Genomic DNA, 20,243 nt, shown 5'->3' on the forward strand with positions numbered 1-20,243 from the left:
TATTTTGGTCTTGCAAAAACAGTTCTCAAATATGCAAAACTAACCCAATAGAAAGATTTGGTGATTCTAATGCTCTTGCTAGAGGTGGGCCAGGTGATCTGCTGCTTCACTGACTGGTACCATCTGGCTACCCTTGCTACCCCCCACCTCACCTCCACTGTGGTCTGGCCTTTAGCGCCTCCTTGGGGTCACTTGGCTCTTTGACTCTCAGGAGTGAGTTATTTCTTAACCAGGGGCAGGATGAGGCATAACTTAAGTTAAAGTCAGGTTAAATACTATGGACCTGGGAAAGTTTGTTTTTATAGTATAAGCCCATTTAATGACAATGGGGTTATAATCTAAGGATTTCTTTTATAAAAATGGCTTACTGTATTATATATATCTTACAAAAAGAAGTTTCCTCCATCTGTAAGGTCCTAAATTGCTCCCAGCATCCCTGATACTGAATGCCAGCCTCAGTTTCCCTTAGCCAATAAAAGGAAACAGTTTGAGGAGAAGGTGAGTAGTTTAATTTGTAGACAATCTGAGGAGGGCAGCAGACTTATGTCTGAAAGACCACCGTCTTACACTCTGGCTGAGTGCAGGGTTATTTATATAAAAGAGTGAAACAAAAGGGAGATGGGTGAGGGTCAGCTTGTCCTTTGATGCAGGCATGTGGAGATTTTGGGTGGGCGCCAGCTTGCTTTGTGAACACCTGATGTTTAACTTCCTTATTATCCTCTTAGGGATGTCCTTCCTTTTTTTTTTTTTTTTAAGATATATTTATTCATGCATACAAGAACTGGGGTACAGGCCAGATGTGCGGAAGAGTGAGAGGATTCACCAGAGACAGAGCAGGGAACAGAACAGGCAGACTGACTGAAATACACTGCTGAGGGGAGCAGCGGGCGAGACAGGAGAGGTCTGCCGTGCCATGTGGGATTCTCGCCAGCCGGCCAGGATCAAACTGGCACTGCAGAGGCTGTGGACAGCTTCACAGCGCTGTGTTCAACCACCTATGCCACCAGGGGATGTCCTTCCTTTTCCTTAGAATGCAAGACAAACTTGTGAAATGCAACAGATAGGAATGCTTATGTGATGGGGCAGAGAGACCTGTCCTGTTCACTGCATCATATCCACAAAGCCACGTTCCCCTGTTCTCCTTGGGCATCAAAAAATCACCTCTCATTATAGATAGAAAGGTAGCCATGGAATTCTGTGGGTGATTCTGGTCATGCTTATTCATAGAGATAAATTGAGTTGTAAATAGGAAATTGTATTGAGAGTTACCAGCAATGAGTGGGGGGAAAGGATATTACGTTTTGGCTACAGGTGTCTCAAACTGAACTGAGGAGAAGTGTTAAGTTGATCAAATAATATGATAATAAATGGTCTGTATAGTTCCAGGTCAGTGACACTACTTTCCAAACTAATTAGATTGAAAGGGACATGATTGACACTTTAAAATGAGTTTGACATGTAAGCTGCGTGGTCATCTCTGAAGCATAGGTAGGCAGTTAACTAAACTGGCTCTCCAAGGAGTTGGGAAGGCAATGCAATTTTCTTTAGAGGATCTTCATTTCTATTGAAATCTACTTGTTTTATAAATTTGAATGTGCCTGTTATACCCCAACTTCATATTTTCGTTCTGAGATTTACTTATTTTAAGGAATGGTAACATTTGCATATCAATCCAACTTGAAATACCTTACAAAAATGCTGAAACTTTTTCATTCTTTATTTTTAATACCGTGTTTGAATTTATTTCTAATGGAAGATGCAACTTAAGTAACACAAGCAGAGGGAAATCAGTTACGCAAATATAGTTCTGTTCTTAGTCTCCCCCTTTCTCACACATAATTCAAGTGTGTATGTCTGACCACAAAGATATGGACAAGGAAAGTGCCTGGCAAGTCTCTTATCACAAAGTCCATTCCAGTAAGATGACTGTGTTGCACAGTGTCCTGGCCAGAACTTTACTGGTAAGCTATAAAACCAATGAGCCAACGGTAGGTTTCTTTTATTGTGAATGCTTGACTCGAGATGAAAATTCCGTTGTCCTAGTTTATGTCCTCAAAGTTAGATGTCGTCATACTTTTTCTTACAGCTTTGTCGGGTTGTGCCCCTAGATTTTGTTTCTTCTTTTGGTGTTAAGTGTATTCTCTGGTGATGTGCTGTCGTGGGCTGTCGTTGAGCCCACAAGCAGTAGATGGCACATTTAAAGGAAAGGCTTTCAGCTCTGCTGTGGGCTGGGCCACTTGGGTTTCCTGGGACTACTTTTTCTATAAAATTCTTTGGATCATAAATCTTCAGCGTCAGGTTTGGTTCCAAGATTCTGTGTCTGTCTTCACCGTAGAGCTGCTTCATTCTCAGAACAGGTCTCTCGCACTACAGAGTATGTGATCCTTAGTGGAGATGAAACCTAAAACCTGCTGAGCAGACGGAAATTATTTTTTTTTTAAAAAAAGACAAAAACAACGGGGGATATAAATAGGCTTGCCTTTGTTTTTCTTTTGTTTCATAGTTTTCTTAAATCTTAAATGACTATGCCTTTTCTTACATAACAATGAGCAAATAATTTGCAAACTGCTATTCACTGAAAATCTCAAAAAGATCTAACCGTGCCCAGATTAACAATGGTGCCTGTGGTTATTATGACTTCTGTATTGTACTTAGGTATTGGCAACTAGAAGGACATTTTTCTGGTTGAGATTGTTTCATAGCATTTCATTAAGTGCACTAAGAGGAGTTTGCTCAGGAAGTTTGGAAATCAGCGCTAAGGTGTGCACTTGTTGCTCGTACCAGGGGTAAGGCCTGGCCACAAAAATTGAGTCAGACTGACATCTTTTAATATGTCTGTAACTGTGGGTGACCTAGGGGCTGAATGCAAATAGACAATAGTCTGTGCTCTGGCTGACTCCCTTCGAGCTATGATGATTCATGTGGTTGATAATGGAGGGAGAGTCATTCTATATAGTCAGTAATGTTTTATTGCTTTGCTTACATGGATGTACTTAACCATCTAATTATAAATGAAGAAATGGAGGCACAGAAAATTTAAGTGAATCCAGAGTCAATTGGTACATGAGAGAAAGGAGTTTCAAACTCAGACACCTGGCTTCATGGTCAGTGCAAAACACTGTGTTACTTTGACACCCCAGCAGCACATTTGGACCTCTCCCCCTGCCACCACCCCCCTCCCCGAGTAGTGCCCAGCACCATCGCTTCTTAGAGTTTCCCACCATTCAGTAATGATGAAATGTTTTATTCCAAACCATTTTATCATACTTTTCCCTAAAACTAGCACTGGAAAATACTTTTTAATGACTGTAAGCACACATTTTCTTTAAAAAGTTCCTTTTATGCAATCGAGGAGGGAACAACCCATGTGGGAAAACATTGTACATTTTATTTAAAGGTTTTTAAATTAGTAGACTTCAATTTGTTTTGTATAATTAAATATTTTCATACATACTTAAATTTTCTGATTGCATCACCCAGGTGGAGAATTTTAAGACTAAATGTTTAAGATTCTTGACCTTTGAAGTAATTATAGTATAATTTAGTATCATATAATATTAAAATTGCCAAGGGCTTTCATTAGCCTCTAAGATACTTTTACCATAGGCTTGGTAAATCCTAACACTTTAGCTAACAGCTGTATATTTTAAAACTAAGTTTCAACAAAGATATCTTTAGGAGAGATTTTATACATCTCCAATCCCAGAATCCCATTGAACACAAATGTGGAACAAGGCAGTCCAGAGCATTGTGTACACAGCAGTTGATAGGATTGGTCATGTCCTTAACCACACAGAAGCGGTGTAGCCTGGTCATTACAGCACAGACTCTGGACCCAGTCTGTATTGGGTAAAAACATTGAGTTTATCAGTGATGTGGCTTTGGTAGGTTTCTTAATCTCTTTGTGTCTCAGTGTTTTATCAGTAAAATGAGCATATTGATAGGATTGTTGTGAGGGACAGTTAAATCGTTAGTGCATTCAGTTAAATTAGAACATTACCTGGCCTAGATGAAATACTGTATTAGCAACTGTTATCTTCACTAAGGAGCACATAGGGCCAGGAATGTTCAGACAGTAATGCCTGGATTGAGACCTGAAAGATAGGGCCAGATTAGGAAGTTGAAGGTCAAGGGAGGCATTCAGCATGAGGGGAACTTAGGACAGTGAGACTGGATCAGTTCATAGGATGCCTTGTTCTGAAGCTACATAGCTCAGATATACATGACTTCTTTGAAACATAGTACTATCTTTCCATAATGCAAGAATTCCATAGCTGAATTATGTAAAACCGGGATGCCTCATGTAGTGAACACTGCTACATATTAAGCATTTGCACCCTGATTGTGCTGACAGTCTTTTTATACAAAATGAGGTATTGGCCTTATGCTTGTTGAGTCTATGATGCTAACAAGCTCTCCAGGAGGCCTTTGACCCTCTGGATGAACTTAAGGCCAGGCCTCTGATTTTCCATGCTTTTCTTCCTTTGAACTATTCGCTTAGCACCTTACCTCTGCAATCTGTCTCCACTTTAGACTCCTTTTTGTCCCCTGTGGTATAATTTACCTGCGTTCACAACCTAGCAAAGGGATGAAAAGAGGAACACGGCCTCAGGGGGTTGCCGCACAACTGAGCTGGACAGCTTGAAAATCGCAAGGTGGTTCAGCTCTATCCCTCTCCCTGCTCCTTAAGAACTGCTGGTAGAATGGTAAAAATATCCATTCCCCTCCTCCTCATTTGCAAACCCCATCCTACCTCACTGCACTTGAAGTTGAACCTTCTCAGCGATGGCTACAGGTTACTGCATGTTTGGTTAAGGGACACAGCTGAATACCTTAGCTGCTGCGTTCTCTATTTTCTCCTCACCCAGGGATGTTCTTAATAGCTTTGTCATCTTGACCTCTTCACACTGAGTTCTAAAAAAAAAAAAAAAATCAAGCGTCATCTCCTGATGCCCAGTTTGTACACTACCCTCCATATACAAAAGGATACTCAAATTTATCTATCTCCCTTCACTACAATGTCTTAGCATTGAAGGCAAAGATTCTGTTGTTTCTGTGACTAGAAATTTTCTAGTTTATAACCTAGTGCCTGATTAACAAGTGTTCAGTGAATTTCAGCAAGTAAAAAATATAAACTGGCGAATATAAGCACTTAGTTTTTAACATTCTGTAGACGTTGTGGTTGAAACCTCAGGAATGGCTGAGATGTTCAAAGGAGAGACTGTGGAGAGATAAAAGGGAGTACAAGTATTTGAGCTAAGCAAAATGCAAAAATAAACTCAGTTAAGGCAAGATTATAAGGCAGAATTCTGCCTCCCAAACCCATCAGTTTTTCTCATTCCATATCCCCAAATCCTAAAGCCAGAAAAAAAAAAAAATAGAAAGGTAAAATAGAATTGTTCTTAGTTTTAGTAGTAGTATAAAATCTCATATAATTGTAGTACTCAGTATAATAGGACTTTCAGATACGGCCGTAGTAGTATAATCTGAAATAAATTTTCTATCACTTGGCAAGGTATGTCGCTGCATTCTTCAAAATACTTAATTTCCTTGGATGATGTTTTGTTTGTTCTGTTTGCTCAGGCACAATGCTTTCCATTCCATGTCAGTGTAACTGTGTAGTAGAGAGGTTTAGAATTCAGCTTTCCAATGCCATAGTTGCCGGTCCGTTAGTAAACAGGATTTTAATAAATTCGACTGCTTACCCAACAAACTAAATTGCAATAGTAATGCCAGGAGAGGAATGTGAGAATGAGAACAAGCATGATCAAATTTGACTTTGTCAAAATCTAAATTATTTGACTTACATAAATCGTCGCTTTTTATTTACTTGAAATGTTTAATCAACTGTTCTTAAAACCAGTATCTATTTAAATATAAGTGATGTTTTCTTTGGGCCAAAAGTATGTGTAAGTACACTTCCTTTTTTTTTTTTTTTTAAGATTTATTTATTTATTTATACAAGCACTGGGTACAGTCAGAAGGTGAGAGAAGGTGGAGGGTGAGAGATTTCACCAGAACAGGGAACCGAACAGGCAGACTGACTGACTAAATACACTGCTGAGGGGAGCAGCAGGCGAGACAGGAGAGGTCTGTCGCGCCATGTGGGACCCTCACCAGCGGCCGGGGAATGAACTGGTACTGCAGAGGCTGTGGGCAGCTTCACAGCCCAGCACTCCCCTGCCACCAGGGGAGGCCCTAAGTACACTTCCTTTAGAGTTTAGGGACATGTTAGCTATATATGACTTCTAGTAAATTCTTCTTTTACCCATCCTTTTGAGGAGCAAGGAAAGATTTTATAAGAATCTATAATTTAACAGAGACACCTAAACATGTGCCCAAGAACTCCTTTAGAGTAGCAGCCCATGGTAAAGAGATGGGTGTATCTATGTAAAGACTCTACTTTCTGGATTTTAGGTTTTGTGGACAAGCTATCTTAGGCTGCTGCTCCAACAATTTAATTAGTTTAGCACTCACTCAGGAGATGGGTGGGGAGGAAATAAAACAATAGAGACACAGATAATTTGGCCAGGAAGTTCTGGGGTGTGGACTGGCAGATTGAAAAGATTTATTTAGCGATCCAGCTTCAAAATAATAGACCCAATGGCAAGAACTGAATACATCCTATCACCCTATTAATATCAGGTTTCATTTTTTTCTTTATAAGGTGATGAAAAATTTAGTAGGCATTTTTATTAGGTCAAACAATAGGGAGGTACAGCAGGCAGACTTCTCTAGGATGAACGTTTTCAATCCCAAGGTTTGTGACAAACCTGAAGGTTTTCTTTTGGGGCTTTGGATTGAATGAAGGGTCCCGGGCCAGGGCTAAAGCTGAGGAGAACTGGAACAGAATCAGAGATGCGTCCCAAGCTGGATAGTCATTTTTCCAGTTCCATTTGTTGTGAAAATGACTAGAAATTAGGTAATCTGGAGGAACAGCTGAGTATAGTTTGATACGGTTGTGCATTGAGTTTTAGGACATGTTCACTTTCAAATGATGGTCACAATCCAAGAGCATTTGGAAACACAGCTGGAGCTTACGAGGAGTTAGACCCAAGGAGGCTATTTGTATTTGTTCTCCTGGAGAGAATATTTGAAACTCTGAGTCTGGATGAATTTTCTTAAGCAGAGATAAAAGAGATTAGGTCACAAGGCTGAGAACCGAGTGACTCAGGGATCACTGGAGGCCAGCCAGTGTGTAGGAATGGGAATGTGTGTTCAGCTTGAGAACTTGGGAGACAAGCCCATGCAAAGTTCAGACCATTCTCCAGAGGTGATGCGCTAGCCTGTGGGAGAGACCAGAGGGCACAGAGGAGAGGGTAATAGCGAATACAGTAAGAAAAGAAACAGATTGGAAAGCATAGTGTCCTGGAGGCCAGGGAAAGTGTGTGTGAAGAAGAGGACTGAACTAGATATTGCTAACAAGTTCAGTAGGATGAGCACTGAAATAATGCTGTTGGATTTAACATTGTGGATGTCATTTGTTTATAGAGAATCCAGAATGATGTGGGTTGTGGAATGTGAGCAAATACATTGATGACTGCACTTCTAAGTGTGAGACTAGGGGATGGTAAGAACACCTTCTTGACAAGCCAGCATATTTTCTTTAGAGTTTATATCTACCTAGAGTTCAGTACACCGAGTTTTGTGAATGCATACCCATTATTGATGTAAAAGAAAGTACTGAGTTGTTAACCCAGATGACGCCACTCTGAATAGGTTGCCTGGCTGATTAATTTTAGAAGTCTTCTGAATAACTTCTATGGAATGAGGAAATGAAACCTTTGACACGACTAAAAGACCAATCACAAGTTTGCACCCCTATCTTACTGCAGGAACATGAACTACATCGGAATGGCAGGCATTGACCGGGAGGACATTTGTTTCTCTCAAATTTCTAGGTCTGCCTTTTAAACCACAAGTTAATGAAGTTGATAGCGTCTTAAGTTTTAGGTTGATAAGACTCCTAATTTAATTTAATCATAGCTTTTACACATAGTATAAGAAAGAAAAGTGTTCTAAACCCTGACCCAAAACGGTGGATCCTATAAAGAAAGAATTCACCAAGGAGCATCAAGTGTAGTTGACCAGGCAAGACTTTGTGCTGAACCAGTGCTGAAAAGGAGAATTTAGTGAGGCTCCTCCAGGGGAGTCGGAGGAGATAATTAAAGCGTAGGTCCATGAGAGGGGGTGAAGAAGAGTGGCAACCGAGCTTATTCTGGGTTGGACCTAGGCAGATGGGTTACATTCCACCTACATACACTCTTGGCCTCGCTTTCAAGGAAATAGATAATCAGTCAGGAGCTAATGCTTTTTGTCTTGTGTGGTACCTTAAGGTCAGTCTGGTGGGCCATGTTACTGAGACAGAGCTCACCTGCCCATGGATTTCCGCCACCAGTTCACTGACTCTTAATCCTACCAACTTGAAAGTTCTTTGACCTACCTAAGCTGTTTCAAAAGGAAACAAACAGTAAACAAGCAGCTAAAAAGTTTGAAGAAAGAAGTGTAGGAAAAATAAAAGGAAATTACTGCATAATCCAGAATACACAGTAGGTTGAATTTAAAATGTAAGTGAATTTATGATTTAATGTGGACTATTTACTCTTCACTGATTATTACAAGCATAGATTTGAAAACTTTTAGCCTTATAACTATAATAAATGGGTGTTTTGATTATGTAAAGCAACATTCAGTCTGCTCTGTACATGGAATTAAATTTATTAAATGACCTATGAATTAGGCAGCATCACATGTAGAAGGCTGCTCCTTCTGAGAGGCTGGCACCTGTTAGCAAAAGGAAAGAGTTTCAGGCTAAGCCAGCCTCCTTTAGGGAAAGGCAATGAACTATCATTGATCTAGACTGGTCAGGATTACATTCCAGGGTGGAGTTACATTAGGTATTAAATAGACCTTGATACCGGAACACTGTTTTGAGCCTGTTTCCTTTTTTTTTTTTCTTAATAACTGTGATGATCTCCTACATAATAATGGTGATCATTTTGGCTCACAGGCTTTTTAGAAAATTCATCAAAAGGTGTGGTTCTTTAGCTCAAGTTTTTAATAAAGGTGATAACCAAGTCCCGTTGTTATTTTTAAGTTACTCCTGGCAGTAACCAAAGACATTGGATTCTCTCCAGTACATTATTCTAAAATCCTACAATAAAAGGTGGACCTAATGAATCACTAAGGGTTTTGATCTGGGTGAGCTTGGAATTCAGTGGTAGGTTTTGAGCAGATGACTGACATGATCTGACTTAAAATTTCTAGTATTACCTGTTTTTTGTTTTTTGTTTTTGCACTAAGAGTAGGCTCCAGTTACATAAGGGCCAAAGGAGGGAGCCTGTTGTATGACTTTTACAATACCTCAGCTGGGAAATGTCAGGGTTGGGCCAGGGTGGAGGTAGTGAGATGTTGCATATGGAAGTATTTTGGAGGCAGAGTAAGATTTGCTGAAGGATGAGATTTCAGTTTGAGAAAGACAGTATCTGAAGATGACTAAGCTTTTTCACCTGTGCAGTTGAAACTATAGAGTTGCCACCAGATGGGAAGGCTGAAAGAACAGGGCTTGGTTCTTAAAGGAAGATCGGAATTTTGTTTGGAACGTGTTGGGTTTGAGATGCCCATTATCTATCCAAATGGTGAGGGGAAGTATGTGATTGGATAGGGGAATATGGAGGCAAGGTCTGCAGTCTGTGATTGCTTTGTGAGTCATTAGGGTACAGACTTCTCAGTGGATAGGAGCATCTAGGACTGGGTTCTTGACCCTGGCACCTGTGTTTTTGGAGTAAGAGCTTCTGAACAAAAGAGTAGAAAGTAATATAATACTCTGGGCTTTGCCCCCATGGATTCTAATTCATTTGGAATGGAAAAGGGCCAAGGTATTAGCATCCTTTAGAAGCTCCCCCCATGATATACAGGCAAGGTTAAGGACTACTGCCAAGGAAGTAGAGAAGTATACCATGAACTGAGCCCTGGAGCAGTCTGATTTCTGGAGATCAGAAAATGAAAAATCATGAAAGGATGAGTAACTGGTGATAGGGAAGAAACCAATAAAGTTTTAAGATGGAGGGAGTGATCATGTATCAGATGCAACTGAAGTATACAGTAAATGACAAGTGATCACTGACATTGTTGTATGAAGGTCATTGATGACCTTCATACTTTTGGTGATGAAATCGGGATAGAAATTCGATTGAAGTAAATTTTAGAAAGAATGAAAAGAGAAGATTTGAAGATTGTAAGTGTTGGCTACTGGAGTCAAAAGAATAGTAAAAGGGCTGTGAGCTAAAGGGGGGTGATTTTAAAAATAGGTCAGTTGAGTATTGGTGGTAATGATCTCTTGGAGGGAAGATGCCTACGTTTTGAGTAGGTGAGAAGGGAAGAAATCCTTTACAGAGTATTTTATCATCCCTTTCAAATTATCTTAGTGCTTTATGTGTGTAAGGCACTGTACATTTATTTAACTGGAGATCTTTCAAAGGATCAGTAGGAGTTGGTATAGATTTACAGTTTGAGGGAGTCCTACCATCTAAAATTACTGTATCACTTAGAGTGATTATTAACTATGCTAAAAGTTTCCACTCATTTTAGGATTTTGAAAATTATTTCATAGTTACAATAATAGCACCAGACACTGCATAATACTCTATTTCTTCTCCAAAACTTCCTCCTTTGAGAATTAGAGAATATGCAGGATGTTTTCAATCTTTTGATAAAAACTGCCTGATGACTCATGAGTCTCTTGTAGATTATAAAGGGAAAAATAGGTACGGCATTGTTCTTTGAATATAATTTTTGTCTTCAAATATTTGAGGAGACCACTTGCAGTAAAACTATCTCAGATAAATCAAAATATTTTCTTTATATTTTGCATTTTACTGTAGCCTGAATTTTATCACTGAAGTATTTTACCTTTTAAATATGTTTATTCTAAATTTTTAAGCCAGTCCATGACTAAATTCATGGATAGGCAAGCTTTGTCCCACCACAGTGACCTTAAGATACAACACAAGACCAAAAAACTGACATGAAGTCCATACCTTAATTCATGTTCAATTGCCATGTGGCCCTGCCCATGGACAATCTGGAACAAAATGAAAATTCTGATTTTGGCTTTGCTACACTCTTCCCTTTGTGTGTATCACTACCATTTTTTTTTTTTTTTTTTTTTTTTTTACTGGCTAAGTAGACAGTAAAATGTTAAAGAACAGAATAATATTGGGTGAGAATTAACTTTCAACAATGTTTTTGAAAAAGGAAATGTAAAGGATTAGGAACAAAAGGGTGCCTCATGTGTAGGGATATGTGTGTTTTGTTCAGTAGTCAGAGAAACTTCTATATTTGGAACTCCAGGCTGCCAAGTCCAGAATTTTGTTTTTGACTCCAGAGTACACCTGAGTCTGTCCTCCCCTCTCTGCTTTCCCTCCTAACTCATTTTAGTTAGAAATTTTGCATGATTTCATTTTAGGATTTTAATAGTTTCTTCTGATATGCTTCAAACACACAAACTAAGTACATAACTTACAAGAGATAGTCCATCTCTAAGACCTAAGGTTTCCTTAACAGTGAGTTTTTTTCTAGAGTAAATTCAATTTTCATTTGAGCTGGTTCTTTTCTTTCAGAATATACATAGTTCTTTCACGTTACTTGTTATTCTCCAATGACTCTTCCTGACTACTAAAACTAATTGAAAGCACAGAAATACTGATTTCTCTTAGACATGCACTCACGAATTTAAAATACTTTTATATCGTGTTGAGATATTGTGTTATGCAATTATGAAAGGTTCTCAAATTAGTTTATCTCAACTAGTATAGTACAAAATAAAATAATGAAGCACTCGTGGTAGAAAGCTGCCAAATTTCTAAAACTATTGCAAGGCGAAAAAATGTCTATATTAGAAGTTTTAAGTTGAATACATTAGTAGCTATTTACAAGAGTCACTTAGAGTCCTCCAGCTCAGGAGCTTTTGACTTTGCAAGGAGTCCATGATTTCAAAGAGGGGGAAAAAAAAAAATCAACTTGATTCACTAAATCAGCATTTCACTTATAAATATAGGCAATACACTTGAGTAGAACTATTAATAGTACCTGTGACTGTCACTGGTATTTTCATGTCATATTACAGTTATTACAGAAATCAGGCAATCTGTTTATGCTAATCACTGCATTAGTAGTTAACAGATTGCCATTAGGCCTTATGATTGCATTTTTAAAAGTACATTTTGCTACCTCAGCTTTTAATATTATATTTTGAAACATAATTGGTTTCCTTTGAATCCATCTGAATTTTATTTCATACACTTGAAAATATTTTATGTCCATGTTACCCATGCACACACACACAAAAACTACAGATACCTGCTCTAGGCCTCTGTACCTCCTAATGGAAGGAACATAGTTAATAACATTTTTTGCTCATACTGCATTGAAATAAAAAAAGGACGTATCTAACACATTCAGTCGTAACCATTGTTTACATTTTAGTGACACACCTTTATCAAGGCATAGTCAGCAGTACAGGCCACAGAGGTATGGCAAGAATTAACTTCATGGTTTTGCATGCAACATGGTAATTTTCCATAAATAAGTACAGGAGAAAATGTATCAAAGTCAACAACCTGCTGAAAAATGCCTTTCAGAACTCAGACAAATCATCTTCTGGAAGCTTGATGGATATGCAACAGAGTGACCTCAGGCTTCCTTCTTTACCAGGACCCTGGTAATTTGTACCGACTTTCCTCCTCCTCTATATACACTTGACCGAAGGGAAAATAAAAGGTGGTAGACATCCTCTCGAGTGGATATAGGAGGCAATTAAAGAATAAAGTTAATTACAAAACATTTTGCAGGGAAATACAGTCCCTATTTTGAAGGGGAAAATATTCATACAAATAGTTGTTTCCTAGAGATTGAGAGATAGAAGCATTTGGGGGAAATGTGAAGATAATTGAAAGAAAAGAGCAAATGGATTAATATACTAGTTTTCTGCAGACATATTAAACCTGCCTAAATTTCTACTGTGACTTCTCTTGGGAAATCAAGCTGGAGGAACTGGACCTCTTGGGGAATAATATCCCCATAACATAACATAATTTAAAATTGACACTAGAAGTTGAGGTTTATTTTTTTCCTAATAATTATGCTCAGTGAGGGATGTAGAAATTGCATTTTGGAATGACAGAAGAGTAGTTATTTCAGAAAGTACTTTTCAACATCTATGGTTAATAGTTCCTAGAAAATGTGTTAGGTGGAATGACAGAAGTTAAAATAAAACCAAAAGTATCTTTATCCCAAGCCATACAATGAATTTCAGGTCAACAGGTATTTAGTAGGGGTTGGCCTGTGTGTAGATTCTGGAGTACAGGCCTATTTTATTTTTCAAACTCATATCTTTGATATGAGATTTATTTGTTACTGGAAAAAAAAGGTCCTCTTTTAGTCAAAAATAATAATAAACACACCTGACTCTTGAACCTCCATTGACCATAACTTCTATATTTGGCCTCCCATTTCATTTTCTTCCTTATCCGGATTTGGACCTCTTGATGAAAATCCTAACTTTCTTGAGATTTTGCACTATCTGCCTTTGAGAATCCCAAATCACTACCTTTACCCATGGGTGGTTTCATCTCAACTGGATTCTCAGAATGCCTCAGTATCTCTTCCGCACGTCCGTCATTCACCCACCAACTCCTGGTTGAGCTTGCTGTGTAGCAGGCCCTCTTTTGGGTACAGGGAAACAGCCATGAATTGTGCAGAGCAGCAGATCTGCTTCTTCCATTGTGGACAACAATGGCTGTTTCACACTGATCCTACTCTTTAAAGGAAGCTCTCCAAAACTGTCTCTTTTTATCAACAAGGAAAAGGTCATCTGTATTTCCTCAGTTAAACTTACCTAATTCTGAACCTTTTTTTACCTTTTATTTCAAAGGAAGACATGTCTGTGTCCCTTCCTGTGACTGCAGATCCTGCCATCTCCTCCAGTGAGGAGCTCTTAGGCAGTCTTTCCTCACAAACACTGTATGTATCTCTGTCCCTTCACATATGCATCTGTTACTCTATGTGAGTACCTGAAGGTGATCATGTTTTACATTCAAACTGGGGGCAGAGATACTTTACCTCAAAGTCACAAACAATGTTGTTTGTTGCCTCAATTAAAAAAAAAAAAAAAAAAAAAAAAAACCCTTTTTTTTCTTCCTCTTAGTAAATGTTGGTCCTGTTAAATGGCTCCAGAAACCAGAAATCACACTTGACTTTTCTACCCTCACTGCCATGTTCAACTTCTTAGGAACTCCTGCTAACCTTTATATTCCTCAAACTCATCCTGTGGCATCCCCCCAACCCCCGGACACCCTATCACTACTGATGTCCCTGCCTCCTCATTTGTGAAGCAGAAAATTGAAAGCTTTCTACTTGGGTTTTCCTGACTTCAGTGCTATTCAGCCACTCACATCTCTGAAACTATCTTGTTCTCGCTTTGCCTTTTCATAACTTCCCCAACAAGGGCCGCTTCATCAAAACATACAGTTCCAGACTTCTCCTGAATTCCTCCCTCACCCCCTCAGAGCTCCATGTTTGAAGAAGAGTTTAATAATTAACAGACTGCTCAGAGCAGCACCTGGAACTCAGAAAGCACTATAGAAAAGTTTGCTAGAGGGAAAAAAAAAAATCATGGAGACAATTACCTTGTGTATAAAATGAACCAAGCCCACCTCATAGGATTGCCTGTGAGGAAGAGATGACCCCTGTGAGGCACTGACTATGTTGACTCTCCTGAAGGTTCCTGGCTCCATAGCACCACGGGCTTATCTGTATTGTAACAGTTTACCATATTCTATTGAAAGTCAATCTTAATTTAACTTTCATTGTGTTTCTTGACATTCGTATCTCCAGTTTGGGTAGTGTCTGGCATATACAGTCAAATGCTCAATGAATGCTTACTGAATGGACATTTAACCTCCAAAATCTTGTCTCTGCATTTCTAGGCTGGTCAGGAATGTAGATTATATTTTTTCCCAATGCCTATAAAATTACCACTTTCAGAAAGTTTTCTGTGATGAATGCCACATTACCCTAATATCCTCTCTGCACCAGAATGCTTTTTCCTTGACAATTTCTACGTTCTGGGCCCAGGTTCAGTCTCTGCCATGCAGCAGTCAGGCCCTGTGCCTTCGTGGTTCCTGCACAGTCTATCTGCTCATGGGGTTTAGCCAATGTGGACATAGAGCATCGATTAACTTCCCATTGTGCTCAGAAAAGTGTGCTCCAGACTGAGAAAAAAACCTCTGAGCTAGACTTAAAATTCTGTTTATAGAAACCTAGTGCTTGCAAGAACTTGGAGATCATTTTCTTCGGTATGTGACTATGAACACTGAATGAAATGACTTACTTAAGGTCAATTAGTGACAGTGTCAAGCCTGGAAAACAGGTTCTAATTTTCCAGATCCTGGTAAACAGCATGATACTTGGCTGCCTATTCCATCCAAGAGGATGACAGCAGCATTATAAATTAAAACATCTTTGTTTTTATGTTCCCAAGAATGTCATTTCCCTGTTGCCAGAAGCCTCACTGAAACCAAACATACAAATCACAACCACCTCCAGAAACACTTGTGGCATTTCTTCTGGCATTTGCCAGCCTGGCCCATCATAGTAAGTAATGAGCTGTTACCCAGGAAAACCTCAAATGGGGGTGGTGGCCCTAATGACGTGTGGAGGTTTGGGAGGAGCTCAGTAAGAAGGTTTTTATTTTAAGCTTGTCTACAATTTTAATATAGCAAGACTGCACAATTCATATTATGAGATAACGATTCTGTTTTGTCCCCCCCCCACACACACAATTTTAGAGTACTTGTAAGCAATGTGAACGATTTTCTTGGTGCTGGGATTATATGTAAACTTAATTGAGGTGGAGGTAGTTATACCTTATGTGTTCTGTGTCACTCTATCCTACTCACCTGAGGCTGAAGTGACCTTAAACAAATGAAATGATAGTAGTAGATAACATGGCTGGAGAGGGAGAAGTGTGGAAAGATTAACAATGCCATTCACAAATTAATTATGTAAATGGCAGGATTTCCCTGCTGTGGGCTGATTTTAAATGTGCTTTGGAATCTCATTTCATTCACTTGTGTTTCATCTTGCCTGGAGTTAGATCACTGTGCCCTGTGCTTGGAACCTGGCCTTTCTGTCAGGGTCTGGGAGTGTATCCTGGGCCTTCTCAAGCTCTTCTGCCAGTGTGAGGCCTGTACTCCCCCTGGGAATGCCCACCCTGCCTGTTGGAAAGGCACTGCAGGGTCTCCCAGCCCTGTGCTGGGAGTGCTCAGGTGACAGGGAAGTTGTGCCTCATACCAGCACCTGGAGTACTGTCAGCTTCCTCTTCGTGTATTTGTTTACTCCCACACTGCCATAAAGATCTCGTCACACAAGTGGCCTGGCAACTCATCAGTGACTCAAGCACCAGATATGGGGAATTCTGGTTCAAGATGGTGTGTAGGAAGATCCTGAACACAGCTCTTCCCAGTGGATCCACTGAATCTACAGCTACATTGGGCCAACTGAAAACTGGCAGAGTAACTCCTGTAAACAGGCACATGAGAAAAAAACAAATAAAGTAAGTAGAAGAGGTTGAGAGTCAGTCCCTACATACACCCCACCCCTGGTGCAGCCACTCAGTTGAGAGATAACTCAAAACCCAAAGCTTCTTCCTGAGGAATGAAGGCTTTGAACTACAAATAAGGAACACTAACTTGTAAGATCTACAGCCAAGAGGTGAGCCTCCAAGATACTTATCTTCAAAAATCAATAGTGTCATGTCCACAATATGCATAAAGTTATAATGAACTAAGAAATGGCTCTCAAAGGGCTTTTGCACACTGACTAGCCCCAGGAATCAGCGCAGATGAAGCCAGTTGAGAGTTGGCCAGAATTTATGCTAAAAAGCCTTATTTTGCTTATTTTAAAACATCAGCCTTGAAGTAGGCACCTAGTTTAACACATGGCGAGTGGCCTGCTGGTGTTTTCTCTAGGGCTGATCGGTGCCGTCTTTACACTTGCCTTCATCAGTTTCACTCAGAAGGGAGCTTGTTTTGTGGCTGCTATCCAGGGGACAATTCTAGACTTACCCAACCCTGATGCTTAACAGGGCTTACACTAAAGGGTTCTACAGTACAATAACTAAGAGAAAGTGTTTAAGGTACCTATTAGTGTTAGCTTCATAGCTGTGCCCCTGTAGGCTTCTAGCTAAACAAGAGCCTCTAGTAAACTAAGAGCCTCTAGTAGTCTCTTCCAGAGACCTTGGAAAGAGGGCTGTCTCCACTCTCTCCATTCACTGTTTTCTAGGCTCCACAGCACCACTGAATTGCAGAGAGTGGCTTATACTTGTGTCTAATGACCTGTTTTTAATCTCTGCTACCCAGAGGTCACACCTTGATCACCTAGCTCTGATGACCATCAAGACTGGTGTTCCAGGATCCCACGGGATGCTAGTAGGCAGGTCTTTACTGGTTAGCACACTCAGGGCACTACCTAAGTGTGCAGTAGACTGTGCTGATGAACACTCTCATAATAACAAAGTTGCCTAATGATGCCCTTCTCAGATCATTTCCCTATTAGTAAGGGATGCATTCCCAATGTAAGCAATGCATATGATGAAAATTTCAAAAGTTACAAAAAAGGAGAGAATCGTAAAACAAGACATAGATGACTGGTTACAAAGGAACCCCCATTAAGGCTATGAGCAAGATTTTCAGCAGAAATATTGCAGGTCAGTAGGAAGCGGTACAATCTATTCAGTGTGCTGAAAGAGCAAAACTTCTGACCAAGAATACTTCACAAAGATGCCATTCATAAATGATAGGAGACGGGCCTCCCCGGTGGCACAGCAGTTGAGTGCTGGGTTGCAAAGCTGCCCGCAGCCTTGGCAGCGTCGGTTCAATCCCCGGCCACTGGGCGAGGGTCCCACATGGCGCGCAAGCCTCTCCTGCCTCCCACTGCTCCCCTCAGCAGTGTACTTCGGTCCTTCTGCCTGCTCTGCTCCCCGCTCTGGCTCTGATGAATTCTCTCAGCCTCCTGCGCTTCTGACTGTACCCAGTGCTTGTATAAATAAATATTTAAAAAAAATGATAGGAGACAAAACTGTTACAAAAATGTTACCAGACAAGCTAAAGAGTTCCCCATCACCGAACCAACCTTTTCAGAAATGTTAAAGGGACTTAAGCTGAAAAGAAAGTTTGCTAATAACAGCAAACATGAAAGTATAAATCTCATGAGTAAAAGTAAACAATAAAATGTAGATTAATCAAAGTTGCAAAGATAATGGATGAATCACTTATAAAGCAAGTATAAAGGATTAAACACAAAAGTCACAAAAATGATAATGAAGGAATGTATAAAACATTAAGATGTGAATTGTGACATCTGAGACAAAAGGTGGGGGAAGGGGAGTAAAAACAACTTAAAATAGCCTACTATGAACATAAATGTAAGTTGTTATATGAAAGCCTCATGATAACCACAAAAAAAGGCCAATAGTCAGGAATCTAATTATACCATTAAAGAAAGCCATCAAATTGCAAAGGAAGAATACAAGAAAGAACAGATGAACTACAAAAGATTCAGAAAACAATTATCAAAATGGCAGTAAATACATACTTATCAATAAACACTTTAAATGTAATCAACTAAATTGTCTTATAAGCAGTTACTGACTGGATTTGAAAAAAAAAAAATACCTGGGGCCTCCCTAGTGGCACAAGTGTTAAGATGCAACCTATGAAGCTATCTGCAGCCACTGCAGCATGAGTTCGAGTCCCAGCCAGCCAGGGAGCAACCCACATGGCGCAGCAGACCTCTCTTGACTCACCCGCTGTTCCCCTCAGCAGTGTATTTCAGTCAATCTGCTTGTTCTGTTGCCCACTCTGTCTCTGGCGAATCCTCTCACCCCCCCACACACACCCACCCTTCTGGCCTGTACCCCAGTTCTTGTATATATAAATGAATAAATCTTAAAAAAGACCTATGTATTGCCTACAAGAAACCACAAATACAAGGACATAGGCAGACTGAAAGTGAATGGCTGGGAAAAGATGTAGGGCCTCCCCGGTGGCGCAGCGGTTGAGCGCTGGGTTGCGAAGCTGCCCGCGGCCTCTGCGGCGCCAGTTCGATCCCCGGCCACCGGAGGAGGATCCCACATGGTGCGCAGACCTCTCCTGCCGCCCGCTGCTGCCCTCAGCAGTGTACTTCGGTCCTTCTGCCTGCTCTGCTCCCCACTCTGGCTCTGGTGAATTCTCTCACCCTCCCGCGCTTCTGACTGTACCCAGTGCATGTATAAACAAAACAAACAAACAAATGTAATAAATAAATAAACATGCCTCTAAAAAAAAAAAAAAAAAAAAAAAGATGTTACATGCAACTGGACAGCAGAAAGTCAGATTATACTTTTATCAGATAAAATAAAACAAAGACTGTAATAAAGGATGAAGGGGAAATGGTAAGAGGGAAGGGAGGCAGATGGGATATTGGTACAGGTGGTTTGGTGGAAGGTGAGTGGAACATGTGCACATAAAAGCAAAAATGTAACCCCAAAACTTAATATAAAGGGCAAAGAAGAACATTACATGCATAATTATAAAGATCAATCCAACAGGATAGGGTAACATTTCTGAATACTTATGCACCTATCTTAGGAACATATAAATGGAATGTGAACAAATCTAGAGGGGGAAATAAGCTACTATGTCACAACAGTCGAGAAAGTAGTATTTTAATTCAATAAATAGATCATCCAGATGGAGAATCAATAAGGAAACATCATCTTTAAATGACATGAGATAGACTTAACAGGGTAATATAGGGAACATTCTATTCAAAAGCACATTTTTCTCAAGTGTACCTGGAACATTCCCCATTGATCATATGTTAGGCCACAAAATATATTTTGAGAACATTGAAATCAAACAAATCAGAAATGAAATAGAATTTAAAACTGGTACCAAGAAAGATCATAAGATAGCATGAACAACTACATGCTAGCAATTACAGGCTAACATGTTTGACAGTCTCGAAGAAATGGATAAATTCTTAGAAATGTACAATCTACCAAAACTAAACCATGAAGAAATAGTAAATATGAACAGGCCAGTATGGGCTGTCAGTAATCTAATTTTAAGTCAATCTTCCTATTAAATAGATTAGTGATTCAATCTAAACCTCCCAACAAATAAAAGACCAGGACAGATGAC

The 20,243-nt window shown here is 39.7% G+C and overlaps 1 protein-coding gene across 1 annotated transcript in view; it reads left to right on the forward strand.

Annotated features, from left to right (window-relative positions):
* The window catches only part of MDFIC (MyoD family inhibitor domain containing), a gene marked incomplete at its 3' end in the record, with an annotated part of 83,792 nt that overhangs the window by 51,639 nt on the left and 11,910 nt on the right, over nucleotides 1–20,243 (forward strand). The window lies entirely within an intron of this gene.

The sequence above is a fragment of the Talpa europaea genome (genome assembly GCF_964194135.1).
Source record: "Talpa europaea genome assembly, chromosome: 3".
NCBI classification, from domain to species: Eukaryota; Metazoa; Chordata; class Mammalia; order Eulipotyphla; family Talpidae; genus Talpa; species Talpa europaea.